The sequence below is a fragment of the Crocuta crocuta genome, unplaced genomic scaffold (assembly GCF_008692635.1).
Source record: "Crocuta crocuta isolate KB4526 unplaced genomic scaffold, BGI_CrCroc_1.0 scaffold443, whole genome shotgun sequence".
NCBI lineage: Eukaryota > Metazoa > Chordata > Mammalia > Carnivora > Hyaenidae > Crocuta > Crocuta crocuta.
This window is the reverse complement of record NW_027529446.1, coordinates 1,634,500-1,655,975: the sequence shown is the minus strand read 5'-3', so window position 1 is coordinate 1,655,975 and position 21,476 is coordinate 1,634,500. Positions and strand designations below refer to the sequence as shown.

At 58.5% G+C, this 21,476-nt stretch overlaps 1 protein-coding gene and 1 long non-coding RNA gene across 2 annotated transcripts in view; one reads left to right on the top strand and one right to left on the bottom strand.

Moving 5' to 3' along the window:
* GNG7 (G protein subunit gamma 7) overlaps positions 1–21,476 on the top strand; it is an 83,236-nt gene that overhangs the window by 34,035 nt on the left and 27,725 nt on the right. The gene's annotated exons all lie outside the window — the stretch shown is intronic.
* LOC144228685 (uncharacterized) lies at positions 15,701–17,791 on the bottom strand. Its single transcript, XR_013334248.1, has 3 exons — positions 17,641–17,791; positions 16,960–17,066; positions 15,701–16,062 (listed from the first exon to the last, which is right to left on the bottom strand). It is a non-coding gene; the product is annotated as an uncharacterized LOC144228685 (long non-coding RNA).

The window sequence follows — 21,476 nt, the reverse complement described above, 5'->3', positions numbered from 1 at the left end:
GAAAAGGAGGGGGGCCCCAGACACCCACTAGGTCTCCAGGCAGCCCGTCGGTGCCGTGCCGCTGCTGTGCGTGTCGCCCCAGATGGTGTCGTGTGCACGACCAGACGTGGCTCTCCGGCTTCCTCTCCCATCTGGAAGCCTCTCATTTCACCTCCTTGCCCAGACGCCTGGGCCGTGACGTCCAGCATGACACGGAGCAGCGGGCTCTCGGCGTGGGCATGGGCGTGGCTTTCGTGGAGGCCCCCCGACCCCGATCAGGTTGAGGAAGTTCCCTCTGTTCTGTTTGGTGGGTGTTTCTGCGACAGAGGGTGTCGACATTTGTCACGTCCTCCCCTGTGTCCAGAGAGATGGTCGCGTGGACTTTGTCCTTTGTGCCGACGCAGCTATTAAACCAACCATGGGCTCCATGGGGTGGGGTCCCCTGAAGGTGCTGCTGGCCGAGGACCACGGATGGGTGGTCACAGCGGTGGGGAGGTGGGGGTGAGGAGGAGGGGCGCCGCCAGGGCAGCGGGAGGGGGTCCTGACTGCGTGAGAGCCTGCGCACCTGCTCCAGGGGCCCAGAAAAACACACACTTGTGTGCACGCGAATTGTGCACGTGTAAAACTGCAGTCACCCGAATAAGCTCTGTGGCTCCCATCAGTGTCCGTTTTCTGATTGTAATAAATGGAGCTTTTGTTCAGTTATGATGTTACCGGTATGCAAGACGCTGCCGCTGGGCGGGCAGGGGAGAGTCCACCGTACATTTTCTGCAGTCATTCTTGGGAAGGACTAATGATTTCAAAATTAAAAAAAAAATTTAATGTTTATTTACTTTTGAGTGGGGGGAGGGGCAGAGAGAGAGGGAGACACAGAATCTGAAGCAGCTCCAGGCTCCGAGCTGTTGGCACAGAGCCCGACGTGGGGCTCAAGCCCACAAACCTCGAGATCATGACCTGGGCTGGAGTTGGATGCTTACCCGACTGAGCCACCCAGATGCCTCAAAACAATTTTTTTTAAAAAACTAGAACTTAAAAGCAAAAGGACGCTGGGGAGCTGAGTAGAAGACTCTAGCCACCCTGTGCAGTCTGAGCCAACCGCGGGGTGGGCCCCGGGCCCCACGCAGGGCGCTGTGGATGCGAGGGGCGGGGCCCCAGCCCTCCTTCCCCTGCCCCTGCAGACCTGGAGAGCCTCGTGCCAACGATCCTGCACTATCCGGGTCGCTTACCAGCAGGCGAGCGGCCACTTCATAGCTGGAGGCCTAGAGAGCCACCCCCCACCTCCAGCTGGGCCACAGCCCCCACTGCCCAGCGCAAGTCCAAGTGAGAATGTGGGTAGGCTTGTGGGTCAGTGTGTCCCTCCCACTAAACACCCTTCTCCTCTTAAAGGCCTCCTGACCCTCCTCTAGCGAGATCAGGACCCCCGTTCGTGCACTGGTGACTCTCTGCATTGCCGGGATCACACGCTTCTTCCCAGGACTGGGAGCTTCACCGGAGGGGCGGGCCTGTTCCTGGGACCCCGTGCTGCCACAGCACTGCTGAGGTGTCACGGGAGGAGGCCCTGCCAGAGTCCCTTCACCAGAGTCCCTTCACTGGCCGTCCCGTCCCCTCTGGTCTCTTGCTTCAGCTGCAGGAAAGCAGAGGCTCGTGAGGGCCCGGATCCTGTCCCCGAAGCAGGGCGTGGCCGGGCCTCCCTGTCTGGCGGGACCCCTTAGCTCCACTCTGAGCCTCGCAGCCCAGACATCCTGGCTACTGCTACTCGAGGCTTAAGGAAGGGTGGCTCCCCCCACCCCGCCTCTGCACGGCCAATATGGGGCCAAGCCATTCTCTCTAGGAGCATCCTGGGTGCTGGGGGTGGCCTGAGCAGTGTCCCAGACCCCCACCCCTCAGTGCCAGGACCCCCTAAGTGATGGTGACCACGGACCACCTGGTGTCCCCTGGGGGAGGAAGGAATCACCCGCAGTTGAGAATCAGCGACCCACAGTGAGGAAATCCTCTCTGTGAACAGTCTCTTGTTTAAAGTTTATATTTTTTATTTTGTTTTATTTATATTTTGAGAGGGCAAGCATACACGAGGGAGGGGCAGGCAAAGACAGAGAGAGAGAGAGAGAGAGAGAGAGAGAATCCCAAGCAGGCTCCATGCTGACAGAAGAAGGCCTGATTTGGGTCTCAAACTCAAGAGCATGACCTCAGCTGAAATTGAGTTGGACACTTAGCTGACTGAGCCACCCAGGCGCCCGGTCGCCTTGTTTATGGGAAAATGGGTTGGGGGGGCAGGGTCAGAAGGGTGCAGGCGCTGTGCTGTGAGAGGAGGGAGACGCAGAGGACATGGCGCCAAGAAGGCCAGAGGCCGCGGGGTCCTGCTAGAAAGTGTGCCTGAGGAGTGCCGAAGTCTCTCTATGTCCCCACGTCCAGTGTCATGGAGGCCTGCGGCCCACCCGCAGTCCACTTCTTCTGGAGGTGGGCCGGCTGCCTGTGAAGGGCCAGGCAGACAGAAAACACTTCCGGCTCTGAGAGCAAGGACATCGCTGAGTCCGCTCGGCCACGTGGCCTCCTGGTTATGTGTGAATGGATGTGCGTGGCCGTGTTCCAGTAGATAAAACTTTATCCACAAGAGCAAGCAGAGGGCCAGGCCCTGCACTTCGCCCCCTCAGCCCATCCTTAGTCACCGGCCTTGTCCGGTCCTGGATCGGCGCTCTGATGAGAGGCGTCTGAGTCTCTCCTTTTGCCAAATGCTGGTGAGCAGAGAGCAGCACCTGTGCTTCCAGAGGCTCCCGATCATAGGCACGTGTTCAGGGACGTTACCCAGATGGCAGAGAGGCAGAGTCTCACTCTCCAGCTGCGGACGTGGCTTTAGGGGCACAGGAAACGAAGCGGATCTCATGGAGACCACGGACACCCTTGTGTGGGTGCGGGCCCCGCTTCCCTGCGTGCTCATCGCTTCCAGGGTGTCGCTGCCTCCTGGTGCCCGCATGCGCCCGGGCCTGGGCGTGTGTCCTGTGACTACCTGTCGCTGCTTCTGTCTCCTGTCTCCCCTCTGCATCTTCCGTTTGTGTATGCATCATCCGGGCACCTGTCCATCCGCCTCCCCCTGGAAAAGCTGCGACCATTCGCATTGAGCTCCCGGCTCCGGGCCAGCCCCTCCCCCTTCTTGCTGCCTTCCCTGCTCGTTTGCAAATATTCCTCAACGAGGAAACAGTCCTCTGACTGTCCCCGACACGTCTATTCATTTCATTTCCCCGATGCCACCACTTGGGGATCACGCCCGCTGCCTCCTGCCGCCTGCTGCCTCTGTCCCCTTGGCTGCTGGGGGGGAACCCTGTCCTGGCCCCGTGCCAGGATTCAAAGATGGGGGCTGTTGCCTGGACGTTTCTTCCTCACTTGGTGCACAGAGTTGCAGAAGGAAGAANCTGTCCCCGACACGTCTATTCATTTCATTTCCCCGATGCCACCACTTGGGGATCACGCCCGCTGCCTCCTGCCGCCTGCTGCCTCTGTCCCCTTGGCTGCTGGGGGGGAACCCTGTCCTGGCCCCGTGCCAGGATTCAAAGATGGGGGCTGTTGCCTGGATGTTTCTTCCTCACTTGGTGCACAGAGTTGCAGAAGGAAGAAAGGGGGCTGTTGGGGGTGGTGTGCTGGCCCAGGGGCAGCTATAAGGTTCAAGCCTGAGGAAGGTGGGGGTCACTGGAAGGAGGGGTGAGGTGGGACCTGCTCCCCTCCCATGTGACTCTGCAGTGAGGGTCCCCATCATTCCTGGGGGGTGGGCTCTGCACCTCTGAGCTCTCAGGGAGGAAAATGCAGCACACAGCTCCCCAGAGACCAGCCAGCCGGAGCCCGTCAGCAGCCTGTCCCTCTGCGACTCCGTCTCCATGACCTGCTTCCTTCGGAGCCCAGAGCCTGGGCAGAGAGGCCAGCGCCACGCCCACCACGACGTGTTTTATCCTGACAGCCACCCTCTTCTCGGGGCAAGGACTGGCCATCAACTAGCCCCCAGGGGACACCGGCCCACTCCTGGGGACATCTGTGGCTGTCACATGGGGAGCTCCTGGCATTGGTGGTGGGGCCAGGGGTGGCTGCTCAGCCCCCACGGTGCCTGGGATGCCCCCAGAGAACGCCTGGCCCCGTGTTCGGAGGCCCGGAGTGGGAGCCCCTCTGGAGGACATGGATGTGGTGACGGAGGCAGGGGTAGCAAGATGGGTGAGGGGACATAGGAAGGAGGCTTGGGTGGAATGTCTCGGAGAGCTGGGATTCAGGAGTGTTTTCGGCAGTATCTGGAGGGGCCGTGCGAGCACGTGTGCGTGCGCGTGTGTGCACGTGCGTGTGTGTGCATGAGTGTGTGTGCATGCATGTCTATGTGTGTGAGTGTGTGCATGCGTGTGTGTGCGCGCACACAGATGCATGTGCCGGGGAGGATCCCCTGGAGGTAGCCGCTGGAGTGTCTTCCAGACCGACTTGTTTTTGCTGTAGCTTCAACCTTAACGGAGAAGCCGCAAGAACAGTGCGAAGAACCCCCACTCCCCTCGTGTGCTGTTGGGGAGCCAGGCGTTCTGCCTGCCCCGCTTGCCTATTCTCTCTTTCCCTCTCTGTGTGTGCACATGTATGTGCACATGAGCCCACATGCTTGTGTGTGCACGTGTGTTTGCACACGTGTATGCCTGCACCCATGTATTGGGTGTGCACACGTGTGCATGTGCCCTGAGTGTGCGTGTATGCTGTGTGGGTGTGTGTGCACGTGCACGGATTGCACACATGGATGTGCATGGAGCGATGTTGCGGTGCTCTGTACCCATATGGTTATGCACACACGTAGTTACACATGTTTCCATATTGGTTTTTATGAGCTGCTTGAGATTAACTTGGAGATACCAGTCCCCTCACCCCTGAATCTGGCGCTGGGTATTTACTGGAAACAAGGACGTTCTCTTACATAACCGCAGGAAACAGCAGAATCAGGAAATGTCACGTCAACACTGTCTCATCCAGTCCAAGGCCTGTGTCCAAGCTCTGTCACCTGCCCCGTGACTCTCCCAGACGTGCCCCCTCCAGGGCCCCTCACGTGTCCGGGGGCCGTGGCTTGCTAGTCTCCTTGGACCAGAGGCTAAAGGAACGTCTCCTTGAGTCATCTACAATGTTTGGATTACTAGCGAGTCGAACGTTTTTCGTCCGTGGTCATTTATCATGCTTTAGGTAGATTGCTTACGTCTGTTGTTAATAGCACATTGTTAAAATTTGAGATACTTTGCAACTTACAAAAGAGGTGCAGAAACAGTACAGAGAATCCCCATACACCCTTCACCCAGCTGCCTCTTGGTTAGCGTCTTCCATAGCCACTAAACACTTACCAGAACTCAGAAATCAACCTTCCTGCGATACTATTGAGCCAAGCCTAGGGCTGATGCAAATTTCACCAATTATACGACTGGTGAGCTTTTTCTATCATCCACACTATTCAGGCTCTCACATTCATTAAGATGGTTTGTTGATCTCTTATTGACTTACTGGAGAACTTTATATATTAAGGACCTCAGTATTTTGTCTCTTGTTTCCATGGCAAAGCATTTCTCATTTTGCCTTTTCACCTTGTTGTGGTGAATCAAGAATCCCGCAGACCAAAGTTCTAATCCCACAGCGGGCAGTGGCAAGGCCTCCTGGGACGATGCTGCTGTCCTGTGTTAGGGAGAGAGTCACAGAACCAACTTCAGGCACCCAGCAGGGGACAGGCCACCCACAGGGCCCTCCACTCACTGCTCCCACCGACACCTTCCCACTCCCTCCCAAACACCCACCGCTCCCCAGCATGGGCCCCGTGACGGCCACACAGTGCCTTGCGGAAAGCTCAGCATTTTACCCCCCACAGCTGTGCCAGCCACTTGTCCCGTACATGTCGTGCTCCACTCTGACCCAGCACCTGTTGGGTGATGAGGAGGGACTGGGACCCTGCCAGGCACTTGGGGTGAGGGGGCGTGTCTCATGGTCTGCACCCTCAAAGGCAGGTGTCCCCGTAAATACAGAGCAGGAAGCCTCATCCCCACAGACTGGGGCACAAAGCACATGTGCAGCCGGGGAGTCTGACCACTGGTGCACCTTTGCTGCTGCATTTGGGGAACTCGGGGGTGAGGGAGGCGGCCCCCCGCCCCCCCCCCCCACAGCAGCGGTGCTTTCGCCCCCTGTGGTTGGAGAGCTCAGCCGTCCTGGGTGATTTGCAAGCGAGGACACTGACACCTGGCACCCAGCCACCCTGCCCCTGAGACTGCTGTTTCTCTTGTCTCATGTCGAGGACTTTACATCCTCAAGAAAACCTCCGCTGGGGGCAGCTTGGGGTCAAATCACAGATTAATGACTTGTCCAGCTGGGATCGCCCAAGACAGCACCGGCTGTAGGGGCCACGGAGGTGTCCACATGGCCCACGCCAGGCCTTCCTTGTGGCCAGATAGGGGTCTGAGGGGCGAGAAGACGGGGGAGCCCCAGGACGCCCAGGGGTGTGTTGTGCCTCGCCCTCCACGTGACAAGCGGTCACAGATGCAGGACCAGAGGGTGGGGAGGGGATTCAGCCCTGGTGTCCTGCACACCCCCGATAGCTTCACGGCTCCTCCTTTACGGAGCATCTGCTCGGGGCAGGCCCTGGGCTGCAAACTTTGCTGAAGCCTCAGGGCAGCCTAGCGGGTGGCCAGGGAGGAAATGACGGGAGGCAACCTGCCCAGAGAATAGCAAGGCCAGGAAGCCTTCCTGGAGGCAGCCGGAAAGAAAGGCGACCTGGCGGCTGTGAGCAGGCTGGTGGGTGGGCTTGGGAAGGGGGGTGGGATCCCAGAAACGAGAAGTTCCCAGAGCCTGGGCGTGGGTCCCAGCAGTGCTGTAACGTCCTGATTTGAAACACATCTTGATGGTGATGTCACTTTAAAAGATCTTTCTTGGAATAGTATGTGTGGCCAGCAGAATAATGGTCCCCAAAGACACCCCCATTCCAGTCCTGCGACCTGTGAACGTGTCACCTCATGCAGCAGAGGGGACCTTGTCAAAGCCTTAGGGTGGGGGTGACCTGCGTGCCTGGGGAACCCAGTGTCCTCACAAGAGGGAGGCAGGGAGATGGGCAGACACCGCGTTGCTGGCCATGAGGGTGGAGGAGGGGCCGTGGGCCAAGGATGCGATGCCTCCGGAAGCTGGAAAAGGGGGGAGATGGGGCTCCCTGGAGCCCCGGGGGGAACGGCCCTGCCCAGGCCTGGGTGTCAGCTCCCGGAGGCCCACTCTGGGCTTCTGACCTCCAGAATGGTAAAGAACAGCGTGGTGTGGGTTTAAGCCGCTGGACGGGTGTTGTCATGGGAGCACGAAGGGACTCACACCGTCCCTGAGAGTAGGGACTCACACCCTGTTGTTTGCTCATTCGACCCCTAGAAAGCATCCTTTGCCTGCCCTCCCCCTTTGTTCTGCAAAGCTCCTTGGATGGGTGGCCCGTCCTCCCGTGTCCCTGAGGGGGTGACTGGAGGCAGAACTGACTGTCTCCCCACCTTGTCACCCTAAATGCTCCCAGGCGCCCCCAGCTTGTGTGCTCAGGTCTCAGAGGCCCTGAGCCCCACAGTCCCCCTTCTGCCAGTCAGCTGGTCCCCCCGCCCATGGCTGCATGGGTGGCTGGGTCCTGGCTGGGTCCTGGGTGCTGGCGCCGCCAGCCGCTGTGCAGGACAGGGTGCCCCGCAGCCCCAGACAGTGGCCAGCGCTGCTGGGAGGGGCCTTCTTTCCTCTTGTTAATGCTGTGAAGTTTCAGAACAACCCCGAGCCACACAACCCATCACATGCATTTGGGCGGCCACCACCCAGGCCTCTGCACCCAGACCCGTCCAGGCAGGAGCACCCCCTTATCCTTCCAGAGCAGGCCACGGTGGGCGGGTGAGGGCTGGGGAGGGGGGGTTGCATTCTCAGGATGTTTTACCCTGAACCGTCCCTCCAGCCGCTTCCTGGCCCCGAGCGCACAAGTGATGCTGGCACCTGGCCAGGGCTGGTTGTTTTCCATTCAGGGGGTCAGGCCAGGGTCCACACCCCTTAACCTGGGAAGCAGGAGGCCCGGGTCCCAGCCCCACTCCACCCCTTCCCAAGCTTGTGACATGGAAGCACTGCGTGCCTCTGCTCCTGACAATGGTGACCCCGGGGCTGGATGGCGCTGGGGGGGCTGCGGCATCAGGCAGGTGGGGCCTGGGACATCCCAGAAAATGAGCTGGCCTGACGTCTGCAGTGCTCAGGTGGTCTGTAGGGACAGTGAGCAGGTGCTTCTCTGCCAGGCCCTCTGGGTTCCCCGGTCACATGGCCTGGGGGCCCCTCTGGGAGCTGCACCCCAGGGCAGCACGCCAGCCCACGCAGCCCTGCAACACCAGTAGCTTGTCACCAGTCACATGTTGAATTGTTGATATTCTGCCTCGTTTCACAGAGAATTGAAGTCAGAGTCAGGAAGAGATTTAGTCATATAGAAAAAGCACAAATAGCTTTATAAAATGGACTATGAGGTTTGTGCAGGGGTGGGGGATGGGGGCTACCCCGTGCTCGGCCACTGGCTCATCCTGGCACATCTCCAAGCCTTACCCCTAAAACTCCCCTCTCTGCTTGCGGACGCCGTGACACCTCGTGAGGGGAAGGTCTGCTTTTCCTCCTAGGTTTATTCATAGAATAAGCGCATAGTGTATACAGTATCTGACATTACGTGGACATTACGTGTAAGTTACGTGTACCTGTAACGCTGGTCACAGCCCAGGCTGCCTCCTCACTTCAGGGACGACCGGCAGGCGTCTCCCCACTGGCAGCCCAGCACCTCCACAAACCTCCCCGCCTTGGGGCCTGGGAGATGAGCTCAGGCACATGGCAGACCTTATTCCATGACCTGCACCCCCCCCCACCGGACACCATGCCTGTGCAGCCTCCCCTTGCTGCGTGGCTCCCACCCAGGCGTGTGGTAAAGGTGACAGACGTCGCTGTGAGTGGGTTCAGCAGCCTCTCAGTCACAGTCTCCTTGCTGGCCATGACGAGGAAAGCTGCCACGTTACGAGGGGTCTTGGAGGGGGCCACGTGGCTAGGGCCCCAGGGTGGCCTCTGGGTGCTGAGCATGACCCCAGCCAACCACCAGCAAGAAGGCAGGGCCCCCACTTCTGCAGCCACGGGAGGAAGATTGTAGCAGCGAGTGGAGGCGGCAGACACAGGCCGGGACAGCAGCCCCAGCCGTCACCCGGGGGCCTTGGGGCAGGGACGCCGCCCATCTGTGCCCCACCTGTGACCCCCAGAACTGAGACACTAAGTGGGTGGTGTTTGAAGCCACCTCTATGTGATGATTCGTTACATGGCATGGAAACCAAACCCACTGACCAGGGCCCAGCTTGCGTCCGGGGTACACGGCGTTGCACGCCCCCGGGCCCCGGTGACTGGAGTGTATGAACTCAAAACAAATGCACTGCGAGGCTCCCATTTTCCAGGCGCGTGGTGATTGGCAGCGGCCGCTGCTAGCCTGTCTCCATCCCGTGCTGGCGGCCTCTTCCTGCGGGGAGCCACTGCAGCCCTGCAGGAAGGAGCAGACCGCACCCCTGCCGACTCCCAGCGCCCCACACGCAGGCCAGACGGAGCTCGTGGCTGGAACTGGCCAACACGTGTGTCTCACTCTTGGCCTCCTGGCCGGCCCTGGCTGCATGCCTGCACGTCACCCGGGGCGGCCCGGCCTCGGGTGGGAGGCTCAGCCCTGGGGCCACGCGACCCCTGCTCTGGGAACACGTCTCCGTGTGCCTGTGTGTGCATGCATGCGTGAGGGCGGCGTCCCCCTCTTGGTTTGTTCATCCCCTGGTGGCTTTCTCGATCCTTCCCCAAGGATGGCCCCAATACACACACACCCACACACACGACAACTTCCAACCAGGATCTCTTCCTTGGTTCCCAGCAGCCCAGGGACAGCCTTTCCCCTGGGAGCAAAGCCAAGCCAGACACACACGCGGTCCTTCACGGGGCCTCCGGGCAGACCTGTGGGGGAACCGCGAGCCCATTTAACAGATGCAGATGCTTCGGCTCAGCTTAGATGGCAGCTCAGAGCAGGTGGCAACACAGAGAGTTGAAGGCGTCAGGCATGGCTGGCGGAATGTTGGACAGGGCGGCTGCGGAGGACAGGCTGCTGGGCATACGGGCCTTCCCCAGACAAGTACCAGTAGAATTGCTGTAGGATCCAGGACCCCACTTGCGGGTCTACACCCAGAGCTAAAAGCAGGGACTTGAGGGGACATCTGTGTACCCGAGTTCACAGCAGTACGGTTCACAATAGCTGAAAAGTAAGTCCGTCAGCAGATGAAGCATAAATACAGCAAGTCCATCCACACACCAGAATGCGATCCAGCCTTAGAAAGTCAGGATGTCCCGCCACCTGCCACGGCGTAGATGGTCCTAGAGGACACTGTGCGCAGTGACAGAAGCCAGACACAGAAGGACATGTCCTGCATAACCTCACTCACAGGGGGTCCCCAGAGGCGTCCCGTCCACAGAGACAGAGAGTGGATGGTGGGAGCCGGGAGTGGTGTGGGGGGGTGGGGAGTCGGTGCTTCATGGGGACAGAGTCTCAGTTTGGGGACATGGAAAGTTCTGGAGACAGATGGTGGGGATGGCTGCACGACAGTGTGAGTATGCTTGACGCCACTGAGCTGTGCGTTTAGAATATGGTTACGATGGTGAATTTTATATTATGTGCATTTTACCAGAAATTTAAAAAATTAAATAGAGTGGGCTTTCCGGGAGAGAAAGTCTCACCCCCGCTGCAGCTCAGCGTGCATGGAAAACTGCACATGGCCCGTGCGGACTGGCGTCAGGCAGGGCTCCAGGCCGGGGCAGGTACAGAGGAGACTCTCAGGTGGGGGGTTTACCGGGGCTCCGCCCAGCACGAGCTCCTGGCTGGGCTCCAGGCTCACGGCTGCNCAGCTGCCACTTCTGTGCCCTGCTCTCCAGCTTCTCTAGACACAGAACCACGGGAGGGGAGTATCCACTGCGCATGTGGACGGTTCCCCAAGGACACAGAGGGCGGGGAAGGGGCTGTGTCTTCCAGTGGCTTCCCTCTGATCAGCCTGGCCTCTGCCGTCTGTGCAGAAACCCGGTGGGAGCCAGGTGCTAAGAGCCGTGATCGGGACGGTGTCCATTAAACTCAGGAGGCCCGTCCCCTCTGAGCTCCCGTGCCCTCCCGGGAACCGTCGCCCAGTCCGCGGGGGCCAGCTTGCTGCACACTCCTGCGTTGTAGTGTCGGAGAGAAGAGGCTTCTGTATTGGTTGCCAGGCTGAGTAATGGACAGGAGTGGTGCTGACTGAAAGCCCCGCCTGCAGAAATGACCAGAAAGTGGGTCAGGGGTCCCCAGGAGCTGGGGAATGAAGGGAGGGGAGGGGGTGATGAACGAGGGTACAGGATTTCTTTGTGGGGTGATGGAAATGTTCTGACATTATCAGTGCTGATGGTTGTGAGGACACCACCCGCCACTGGACTGTGCCCTTCAGAGAGGCGAGGTGTGAGGTGTGTGCGCTGTATCTCAGTAAAGCTGCTTCAGAGCCCCCACCGGCAGCGTGCGTGAGGGCCTGGGCTCTGTCCCCAAAGCGTTGTGAGGGCTTGAGCGGTTGTTCAGGAGGGGACTGAACTCCCCAGCACTGGAGATATTTAAGAGTCTGTGCTGAGCGCCAGGGACCCTGGGCGTCACCTGCTCTCTGGGCGGCGCTGCCGCACTCGGCCATGGAGGGTGGGCAGGAAGGAAGCAAGGGTCACATGGGCAGCTTTCCACCCGTTCCGTGAGCTCGGGGCTCCCACGGGAAGGGCCTTCTCTCACCAGAAGCGTCCAGGGAGCAGGTGGGCCCGTATCTGCCCTCCAACCCTGGAGCTCAGATGCTCCCAGGGGGCATTGCTCACCCTCCCCAGTAACGGCAGGCACAGAGCGTGTGATGGGTGGAATTGTGTCCTCAAAAAACTCCCGTCTACCGGGAACCTCAGATTGTGACTGTGTTTGAAAATAGGGTCTTTGCAGGTATAATTAAGGTAAAGGCTAGAGATGAGGTCATCTTGGAGTGGGGTGGCCCCAAACCCAGTGACTGGTGTCCTTGTAAGAAGGGGTCAGTTTGGACACAGACACATGGGGGAGAGAGGACTGGGGGCCGTGGCACGAGCATGGGGGGCCTGAAGGAGGAGGAAGGACCCAGAGCCTCTGGAGGGAGTGAGNGACATGGATTTGGCCAAAGGACAGAGTCCAGAAAGAGACCCAGAAGTCGTGTCAGCTGATGCTGGACAAAGGAACAAAGACAGTGCAGGGCGCAAGGACGGTCTGTACCCACCTGCGCCGGAGTGCCAGCGAACCAATCTAGAGAGCGCTCGGCCCGGAAATGTCTGCTGGAGGAGGCCAGGTCTGGGGTCCTGTGTCAGAGGGGCCCCTGGTGGGAGGGACAGCCCCCGCCAGTGGATATGGGGCCCAAGGCCCCCACATGGGCCTGGCAGCTGAGCAGGGAAGAGGGTTCTGGCCGGGATGTCCCCTGGACCAGGGGAGCACACACACACCCCCCGGCAGATCCACGGAGTCTGAGGCCCTGGGAGCAGGAAGTTGATGGCACGCCCCCTGCCCAGCCTTCCACTTGGCGGACCCCAGGCCACCAAGGTGGTTGTCCTGTGCTGTGGACGAAATGGGCTCTAACCAAGAGTCCGTGGGCAGGTTCGAGCCGGCTCCGACCAACTCTAGGTTTCCTTCCGGAAGGCTGGCCACGTGGCCCTCGGCTCCTGGTGCAGGAGAGGCCCCCACAAGGGAGGCCCACGCGATGCGGTGGTCTTAGATCCTCAGCGGTCTGAGGGGCAGACAGGCATCAGTCGTGAACCATTTCCCTGATGTTTGTTAAGGCTGAACGTGTCTGTGTGTTCGGGTTTCTTTTGTGTGTGAATTGTTTGTCCACTGCCTCGGCCGTTTTCCTACTGGGGTCGGGGTGTCATTTATTCCGAGAAAAACTTCTAGTACATTCCATGTGCTGCCAAGACTTGTCTCAGGGGCCGTCTCTCTCCACGGTCCCCGGCAGGGCCCACGGCGGCTCCGGGTCCTTACAGCCTGAGCCCCTCCTTTGCTGCCCTTGCATTCTGACAGGTGTCAGGGAATCACAGGGGTGGTGATGGCCAGGGAGGCTGCCCAGCTCCCACAGCACCCGGACACCCCAAATGTCAGGAATGGTCTAGTACATCTACAAATTATACATCATTTCATGCACTTTTCTTTCAAGAAGTAGGACAAGTATGAGCTGTTATTACCCCTCCATTAGACTCTGTTCTGTGTCTCCTGGATTCCACGAGGCTTTTCAGACCGTGGTTCCTCCCACTGATGCATGGTATTTGTGTGTGTCATTAGCTGGGTGTGTGTGTAAGTGTGCACATATGCACACACTGTGTGTACTTGTGTGTCTGCGTCTATGTGTAATTGTGTGTATCTGTGTAAGTATACGTGTAAGTGTGCACATATGCACACGCTATATGTGTATAATTACATGTGCGTAAGTATGCATGCACATGTGCACACACTGCATGTGTACGTGTGTGTGTCCATGTGTGTAAATTCGTCTTCCGATGCCTGGATTGCATTGTGAAGGACATTTTCCCGAAAGGCTTTGTAAATGCTCACTTCTCGAGGCCTTGCAAGCTGAGAATGCAGCTGCATTCACCCCTGTGCATCTGGTCAGCACCCCACGATGTTTTTGTGCGGACGCGTGTTCTGATTTCTCTTGGGTAGATATGTAGGGACGGGATTTCTGGATGAGACAGAAACCCCCTGAGGAGCTGCTGTTCCTTAACGTCAGGTCTGTCCATCCCTGTAGGTCAGGGTTCTGCAAACTACAGCCTGGAAATCAAGTCTGGCCCCCTGCCTGTCGTTGCAAATAAAGTTTTATTAGTGCACAGCACGCCCGTTACGCCTTGTTTATGGTGACAACTGAGTTGAATCGTAGCAGCAGAGACAACGTGTCACACAAAACCAAAACTATTTACTATCTGGCCTTTTACAGGAAAAAAGTATGTATTTGTAACTTAGCACTTTATTCACACACTGTGGTCACTCGTTTGTGTCTTTAAAATCCACACACACAGGCACACAGAACATTCCCTCAGGGCAGGAATTTGGTTTTTTATTTCGTTCTTTCTGTTTCTTACTTTCATTAAACATTTGCACATGTTCCCCATCCTCACCATCCAGGGGCATGGAACACCTCAGACTCCCAGGCCTCACTCTCCTGGGGGACACTGCACTGGACTCCCTCGGGGGTCCCCGACCTCAGCTGCCCTGGGGCTCATGCGGGACACATCCAGACCCACTACGTCACGTTCCATGGGGCAGGAGCAGCGTCTGTGTATCTTGAAGCCTGCGGGTGATCCAAGGCTTGCAAGCCCTGCACTGCCTGGTTCCTAATCCCAGATGTCTACACTGCCCTTGGGCTGTGTCCTGGATGGAAGGAGTCTGTAGACCCTCCCTCCCTCCCATGCAAACCGCACAGAGGTGAGAGGTGGGAGCACCTGCTGGGGCCGGGGTGGGGACGGGCGTTTTCCGCATTTCCCCAAGTGTCCTGAGTCTGCCAGGCCAGCAGGGAGAGGGGGACCCTTCTCGCTTTCTTTTTTCCACGACCGATGTATTCTGTTCCTGGGGCAGCTGTAACAAGTGACCCAAACTCAGTGGCTTAGGACAGAAATTTGTGCTCTCACATTCTGAAGGCCAGAAGTCCCAAATCAGCGTTTTCACAGATTCTTGCTCCCTTCTGAGGGTCCCTCCTGCCTCCTCCAGCCTTTCGGGGCTCCAGGCGTTCCCCCGTGCCTGCCTCTGTGGTCCCGTGGCCTCCCCCGTGTGTGTGACAGCCTACCCCCTCCCCTCTCTGAGGAAGACATCAGCTGTCAGCCTCGAGGCCCACCCTCCATCCAGGACGACCTCACCCCGGGGTCCTTGACGTCTCACATCTGCAAAGACCCTTTCTCCAAACGAGGCCACGTGTGAGCGTCCAGGAGACCGTGACTCTGGGGGACAGTATCCACCCATCACAGCCAACAGACATTGTCGTCCCTTGAGATAAACACAGAACTGCCCTCCCCACTTTGTGACCCATCCCGTGGTCTCCTTGGGGGGGGTCATCGCACCCCCCCTCCTCCCCCAGCACCACCTCTGATGCCCCATGACTTGTCCTGTGACGTGTTTCTGTTCTGCACCCGCGGAAACGCCTCTGGTCCTTCCTGGGCCAGGGAAGGGTGGGGGGAGGTGGAAATGTAGCATCTGCTGATGGTCACCTTGGTGATGGTGTCGCAGGATGGAAGGGTATCGAGTCAACACTTTGTACCTTAAACTTGCAGGTGCTGTGTGCCCGTTATGTGAATGCAAACACATTTTTAAAAAGTAAGGTGGCCGTTAACATTAAAAAAAAAAAATCCTCCTTAAAATGAAGACAGTGGGGAATTAACTCAGTAATCCCCTTGAGCGTGGTTCTCAGTGGAAAGGGGGTGGGAGCCACACGGGGCCGTGTCTGGGGACATCTGTGGGCCTCACGACTCCGTACTCCTGACATAAAGGGTGGGGGCCAGGGATGCTGCTCAGCCCCCACAGCCCCTGGGACAGCACCCAGGGACTGACTCAGCCTGATGTCACCTGCACAGGGGTGGGAGGGGACCCTGTTGTAGATACTGAAAGTAAGGATAACTTTCAACTGAATATAAGTGATGTTTATTTATCAGTCATGTTTTAAAAAGGAAAAAAAAAGGAATGAGCCATGGCAGCAGTGACAGTGTGGGACCTGCTTTCCGGCGGAGGACAGGGGACGGCTGCTCTGGGGTTTTATGGTGCCTCACGGTCAGGCTTTGATGGGAACCCTCAGAATCTGCTAGATTTTATTGCAAGGCCCCGAGAGGGCAGAGGGCACGAATGGTAGCCGCCAGCCCAGTTTCATTCTGAGAAATGGCACAGGAAACCTGTGAGAGAGGCGCCCAGGGAGGGGATTGCCCAGTGGCTCCCCAGAAGGGCTGGTCACGGTCAGAAAGAAGCACTCCCCGTTTGTTTCATTGCCCGGGACAGCTTCCTGCGCTGGGCGGGTTTCTCGGCATTTGTGAGACCTACCAAGGAAAAGGGTGGACGGTCTAGTTGTGGTCCTTCCAGAAGAGGCCCAGTGTGGGGCGGGGGGACCCAGGGTGAAGCCGCAGAGTGGGGCCGGGGTCCCTGTGCCTGACCGCATCAAAGGCTGCAGAGTGAGCTAGGCCACTGTCCCCGCACCACAAACACAGGCTGGGCCCCACCTGCTCGGTGCAAGGACTCCCCGGGCGTGACAGACACAGCCCTTCCCAGATACTGCCCGGTGTGCCTGAGGGCAGGATCGCCCCAAGTGAGACCCCCCGTGACCCCCCCACGCACACTCATGCACATGCACACATGCATGCACACGCACCCCAGCATGTGAAAGCCTCCACCCACTCCTATGTATGAAGAAGGAAGGGCCTTGCTAATGAAAAAGCAGAGTCAGTTAGCCAAGCCTTCTGGAATTTTCCTCCCTTCCCTCGAACAGGTGAGCCACAGGCAGCGGGTGTCCCCAGCACCGTCAGGGGCCCTGCTCGCTCTGCAGAAGCAGTCCTCACTCCTTGCTTGGGAGTGGAGGAGACTGAAGGGACAATAAGCTTCCCCCGTGGAGGCTCTGACGTGCACGTGAGAGGAGGAGGTCTGGGGAGGGACCGAGGAGCCACCACTCCTACTGGAGGTAATTTGGATTTGCCTCCATGTGGCTGTCATACACTATCTGTGTCACATTATTCTTATCGCGTTGTTGTGGGTAAGTGCCCTGGGCACTGCACTTGTTCTTTTCATCCCCACGGAGACCCCAGAGTGATGCCAGGGGCCCCCATGTTTCAGGCAAGGCATCAAGGTTCACAGAGCGAGCTGGCAGGTGTCCAGACAAATGCCTGGGGCCATGGCTAGAACTTACTCAAAGCCCCCCTCACTGTCCCCCTGGCCAGACAGACCTTTCAAAGCCTCCGAGCAGATGCTGGCTGGCCATCTTCTAGAACCTTCCAGAATCTTCTAGGCAGTTCTTCCTTCTCACTTAAGCATCTCATCCTGAAATCAGAATCTGTCCTCTTTTCTGTTTTCAAGAGCGAAAGTCAGACTAATAATAATGAAAATTGTACTAATAATGGAAAAGAGGATAGGGACACACTCTGGGGGGAGGCCCTGCAAATGTTGTGTGTCTTGATGCAGTATTGGTGACACGGTGCCACATTTAAGTGCTCGGAGCTGTAATGAGTGATCTGTATGCCCCTCTGTGTGTGTGTGTGTGAGCGTGTTATACTTGAACAAGAGGGTGGTGGATGGCACAATGCGACCGAATCTGAGACCCGTAGCTCACTGGCCATGCTGAGGGGTGGTGGCTAATTGCACGAGTGCCCCGCTCACCCCTCACACTCTCTGCAGCCTTTTTGAAGGGGTGGCTGGATTAAGTCCCCTATACCTTTGAACTCAGGATTTACACTCAGGAATTTCTCTTTGGAGGAAAAAGAGGCATACGTAGCCTTCGCGTGAATGGATATTCATTTCACGTGAATAGATTTTCATGGTAAATTTATTTTTAAAAAGGAAAAAAAACAGAAACAACCTAGGCATCTAAATATATATATTTATGTTTCTATATTTATGTGCGTACTTACGGTGGATTCATGTTGCCGGTGGCAGCTCTGTTCCTGAGGTCACTGTGGACGCTGAATTGGTGGGTGGCAGCACGGCTCCTGGGAACACGGTGGGTCAGGTTCCTGGGGCCTCTGGTCACATCTCCAACAGCCGATCAGGTGTCACACGTGCTTCTGTTTATTTATTTATTTTTGAGAGACACAGAGAGACAGAGTGTGAGTGGGGGAGGGGCAGAGAGAGAGGGAGACACAGAATCTGAAGCAGCTCCAGGCCCTGAGCTGTCAGCACAGAGCCTGACATGGGGCTCGAACCCATGAACTGTGAGATTTGACCTGAGCCGAACTCGGACGCTTAACCGACTGGGCCCCCCAGGTGCCCCCATGTGCTTCTGTTTAAAAATACTTCGACATACAGTTGACTCGTTAACGCAGTGCTCGCCGCCAGCAGCACAGGAGCTGCGGAACGAGGCTGATCTAACACGGGTACTTTCTCAGGAGGTGCGTCGTGGCCGGGAGCACCTGCACGGACTCACACAGCCATCGAAAGTGCAAAGGGAGAGCACCGTGGCCCTCGCTGTTGAGAGGGACCCTCCGGGGAGTCTGGGGGGCTCAGTCGGCTAAGCATCCGACTTTGGCTCAGGTCATGATCTCACAGTTTGTGGGTTCAAGCCCCGCGTCGGGCTCTGTGCTGACAGCTCAGAGCCTGGGGCTGCTTCAGATTCTGTGTCTCCCTCTCTCTCTGCCCCTCCCCTGCTCGCACTGTCTCTTTCTCTCTCTCACAAATAAATAAAAACATTTTAAAAATTAAAAAAAAAGAGGGACCCTCCGATTACAGCCAGGCCGAGCGCCTCGTCCCACCGCAGCTGGGAACGTGGGGCACTGGGTCAGCGACAGATTTTTCACTGCCCTGCACATGTCTGAGGGTGGCTGAGAAACGCCACCCTCAAGAATTGATTGGGGTTGGGGCGCCTGGGTGGCTTAGTCGGTTAANTGGGGTTACACATAAACGTTAGTGAGCAGGCAAATTTGAGAACGAGGAATCTGCCGACAGTGAGCCCTGACTGCATCCCAGCCGGTGGCCCTCAGCACGGGATGCTCAGACAGAATTGCCCGGGCTGTAGGGAGGGGGCTGCAGGGAGGGGGGCCCTCAGGGAGGGGAGCCCCCTCAGGGAGGAGCCCATAGGGAGGAGGCTGCAGGGAGGGGGGCCCCTCAGGGAGGAGACCTCATGAGCAGCCTCCCGCCCCCTACCCTGCTCTGTCTCCGCACTCGGTGCCATGTTCCCTACTGGCTCTCATCCAGCCCTCCCTTAAGGCTGGGGTGTCACCAGCGCTGGCTCTGTCCCGAGGGGTACAGGCCATATCTGGGGACATCTGGGGACATCAAGGGGACGGGGCCAGGGATGTTGCTCGGCCCTCACAGTGCCCAGAACGCCCCAGAAGGTGACCGAGCTCCCGTGTCTGTGCCAAAGGGGAGAGACTGTGCATCAGTTATTTAGGGGAAAACATCGAGCCCAGTCTTGCCCACACCGCACACCAGAGTGAATCCCCAGGGGTCAGACAGTACAAACCAGGGTGGCCCCAGCGTCTGTGAGTCACCCCCGCTCTCCCTCCACTCAGTGTGTGTGTTTCCACTCAGTGTGTGTGTTTCTGTGTGTGCAGCGTCCCAGGGCCTCAGGAGTCAGACACTGACAGAACCGTGTGGGGGTTCTCCTGGGGGACAGTGGAGCCTCCTACCCCAGGGGGTCTCACCGGGGGCAGGGGGGAGAGATTCTGACCCCCAGGGGACATTGGTGATGTCTGGGGACATTTTTGGTTGTTCCCTCTCCAGCGGTGCTCCTGGCATGGACTGGCTGGGGCCGGGGTGGTGCTCAGGATGCCCCCAGAGAACGGCCCCTGCTGGCGCCCCAGTGCCCTGGGAGAGACCTACTTTAGAGAGAACCACCCAGCTGCCTCCTCCCTGCATCTGAGACGCGGGAGCCTCCCGGAGCCTGGGCCGGGCCTCCCGAGCCACACCGTGGCCAGCCGCCTCCTCAGCCCCGCGATGCCCACCCCGGGGCGCAGGGCAGTGACACAGGCCCTTGTGGCCCGGGAGGGGCCGCAGTGGCACGACCCTTTGTGTGAGTGGGAAAAAACCCTGTTGGTTTGTGGAAAGAGCTAATAATGTTTGCGGAGGAAGAGGGACCGGCTCTCGAGAGCCGGGAGCGCTTGGGAGCCAGAGGGACACAGCGTGGCCCGTGCCAGCCCAGGGGCCTCGNCCACTCCAAACTTGAGTCTAGCTGCCGGCTTTTCAGAGTATGGGGGGGCCCCCCGGCCGCTGCACGCCTCCCCCGGCCTCCAGAGCCCAGAGCTTCCTTGGTCGCACATAGGAGGCCACGGTGCTGCAGCTGGACGGCACAGGCACCCTCAGGGTAGCTGGTGCAGCACGGGGGGCGGGGAGCTGGCACTCAGCCTCGGGGTCATCCCACCAGATGGACACGGTGGCCCCCAGCGACTGTCGCGCTGTGTGCACCCAGGATCAGAGAGATTCGGCCATGTCCAGGCTTGCGCCTGGAGCAGGGCTCCCGTCCCCTGGAAAATAACAGCTTCAAAGCAGCCAGGCCCACCCCGGTGTGGTCTCGGGACTTCCTCCCCTTCCTGTTGACCCCCTGGCCCTCAGCGGCCAGCCTCAGATCCCTGGCCTTCCTGTGCCCGTATACCTGTCACCTCCTCCACCCGAGGTTAATTGCTTTGCCCGGAGTCTGCACTTTCCACCTCTCCCTTTTTCGTCCCGGCACGTGGCTTCCAGCAAAGTAGAAAACCAGACGTGGAAAAACACTGAGCTTACATCTCAGGGCTCGGTTCCTGAATGTTTTGTTTTTCTGATACTGGCGTGTCCGACGGATCGGACCATCGTGTTCCGAAATGAGGAGTGTGCAAGTTCCAGACGGACGCTTGACTCCAGAGAAACACGGTTCTCTCGCGCGACCGGATCAGCTGGGAAGAGTAAGCAGACTCTTCAGAATCCCCCGGGTCCTCCAGAGGTTGTGGCCGGTTCCTGTTCGCACGCCACGTTTTTGGCGACAGCACCATCCTTCCCCGAGAAAAGCTGGAGGTGGTCAAGTGAAAAACTGCTGCACCAGGTCTGCCCCCTCTGGCTCTCCCCCTGCAGACGGGGCGAAGTGTCGCTCTTTGGAAAAACTGGAAAAGGTATAGCACGTTCATTCTTACTTCATGAGTTTGGAATCTGTTGTTTTTTAGCAAAAGGAACAAGCAAACCACAGTACTTCATGCGCACGTGACACACTGGGGCTCGGTCGCCGTGGACAGGGCTCCGGGCTCGGGGCCAGGAAACCCGAGTGCACACCCCAGGGCCGCCCCTAACCGGCTCTGTCACATTTGGCGGATTCCTTTCATCTCCGCCACGGAAATAACATCCTCCAACTTCCCAAGAACGTTGCACAGAGTAAACGCGGTCGTGCATCTAACAAGGCGGATTCCGGCGCTGCAGCAGGTGTGAGCGGCCGCGCGGGGCGGGCGCGTCCAGGGAGCCCGTCCACCAGCTCGGCCGCCGCCGGGGCTGCCGTTCGCGGTCGTCGGGGCCCCCGCTGCCCCCGCCACCCGGACCCTCGGCCGCTCGCGTTCCCATGGCCCGCGCCTTCTCTCCGAGGCTCCGGGTCTGCTCAGCGGACCGTTGCCAGCTCCATCCAGCTCTTCAGAGAACCAGCTTCTGATTTCCTTGACTCTCCTGTGGCTTCTCTAGTCTCCATTACGCAGTCTCCGCTCTGCGTCTGTCATTTCCTTCCTCCGCCGGCCCCGGGGTCTCTTGCCACTTCTCATTCCTGTTCTTCAAGGTGTAGAGTCAGCCCGTGGATCCGAGA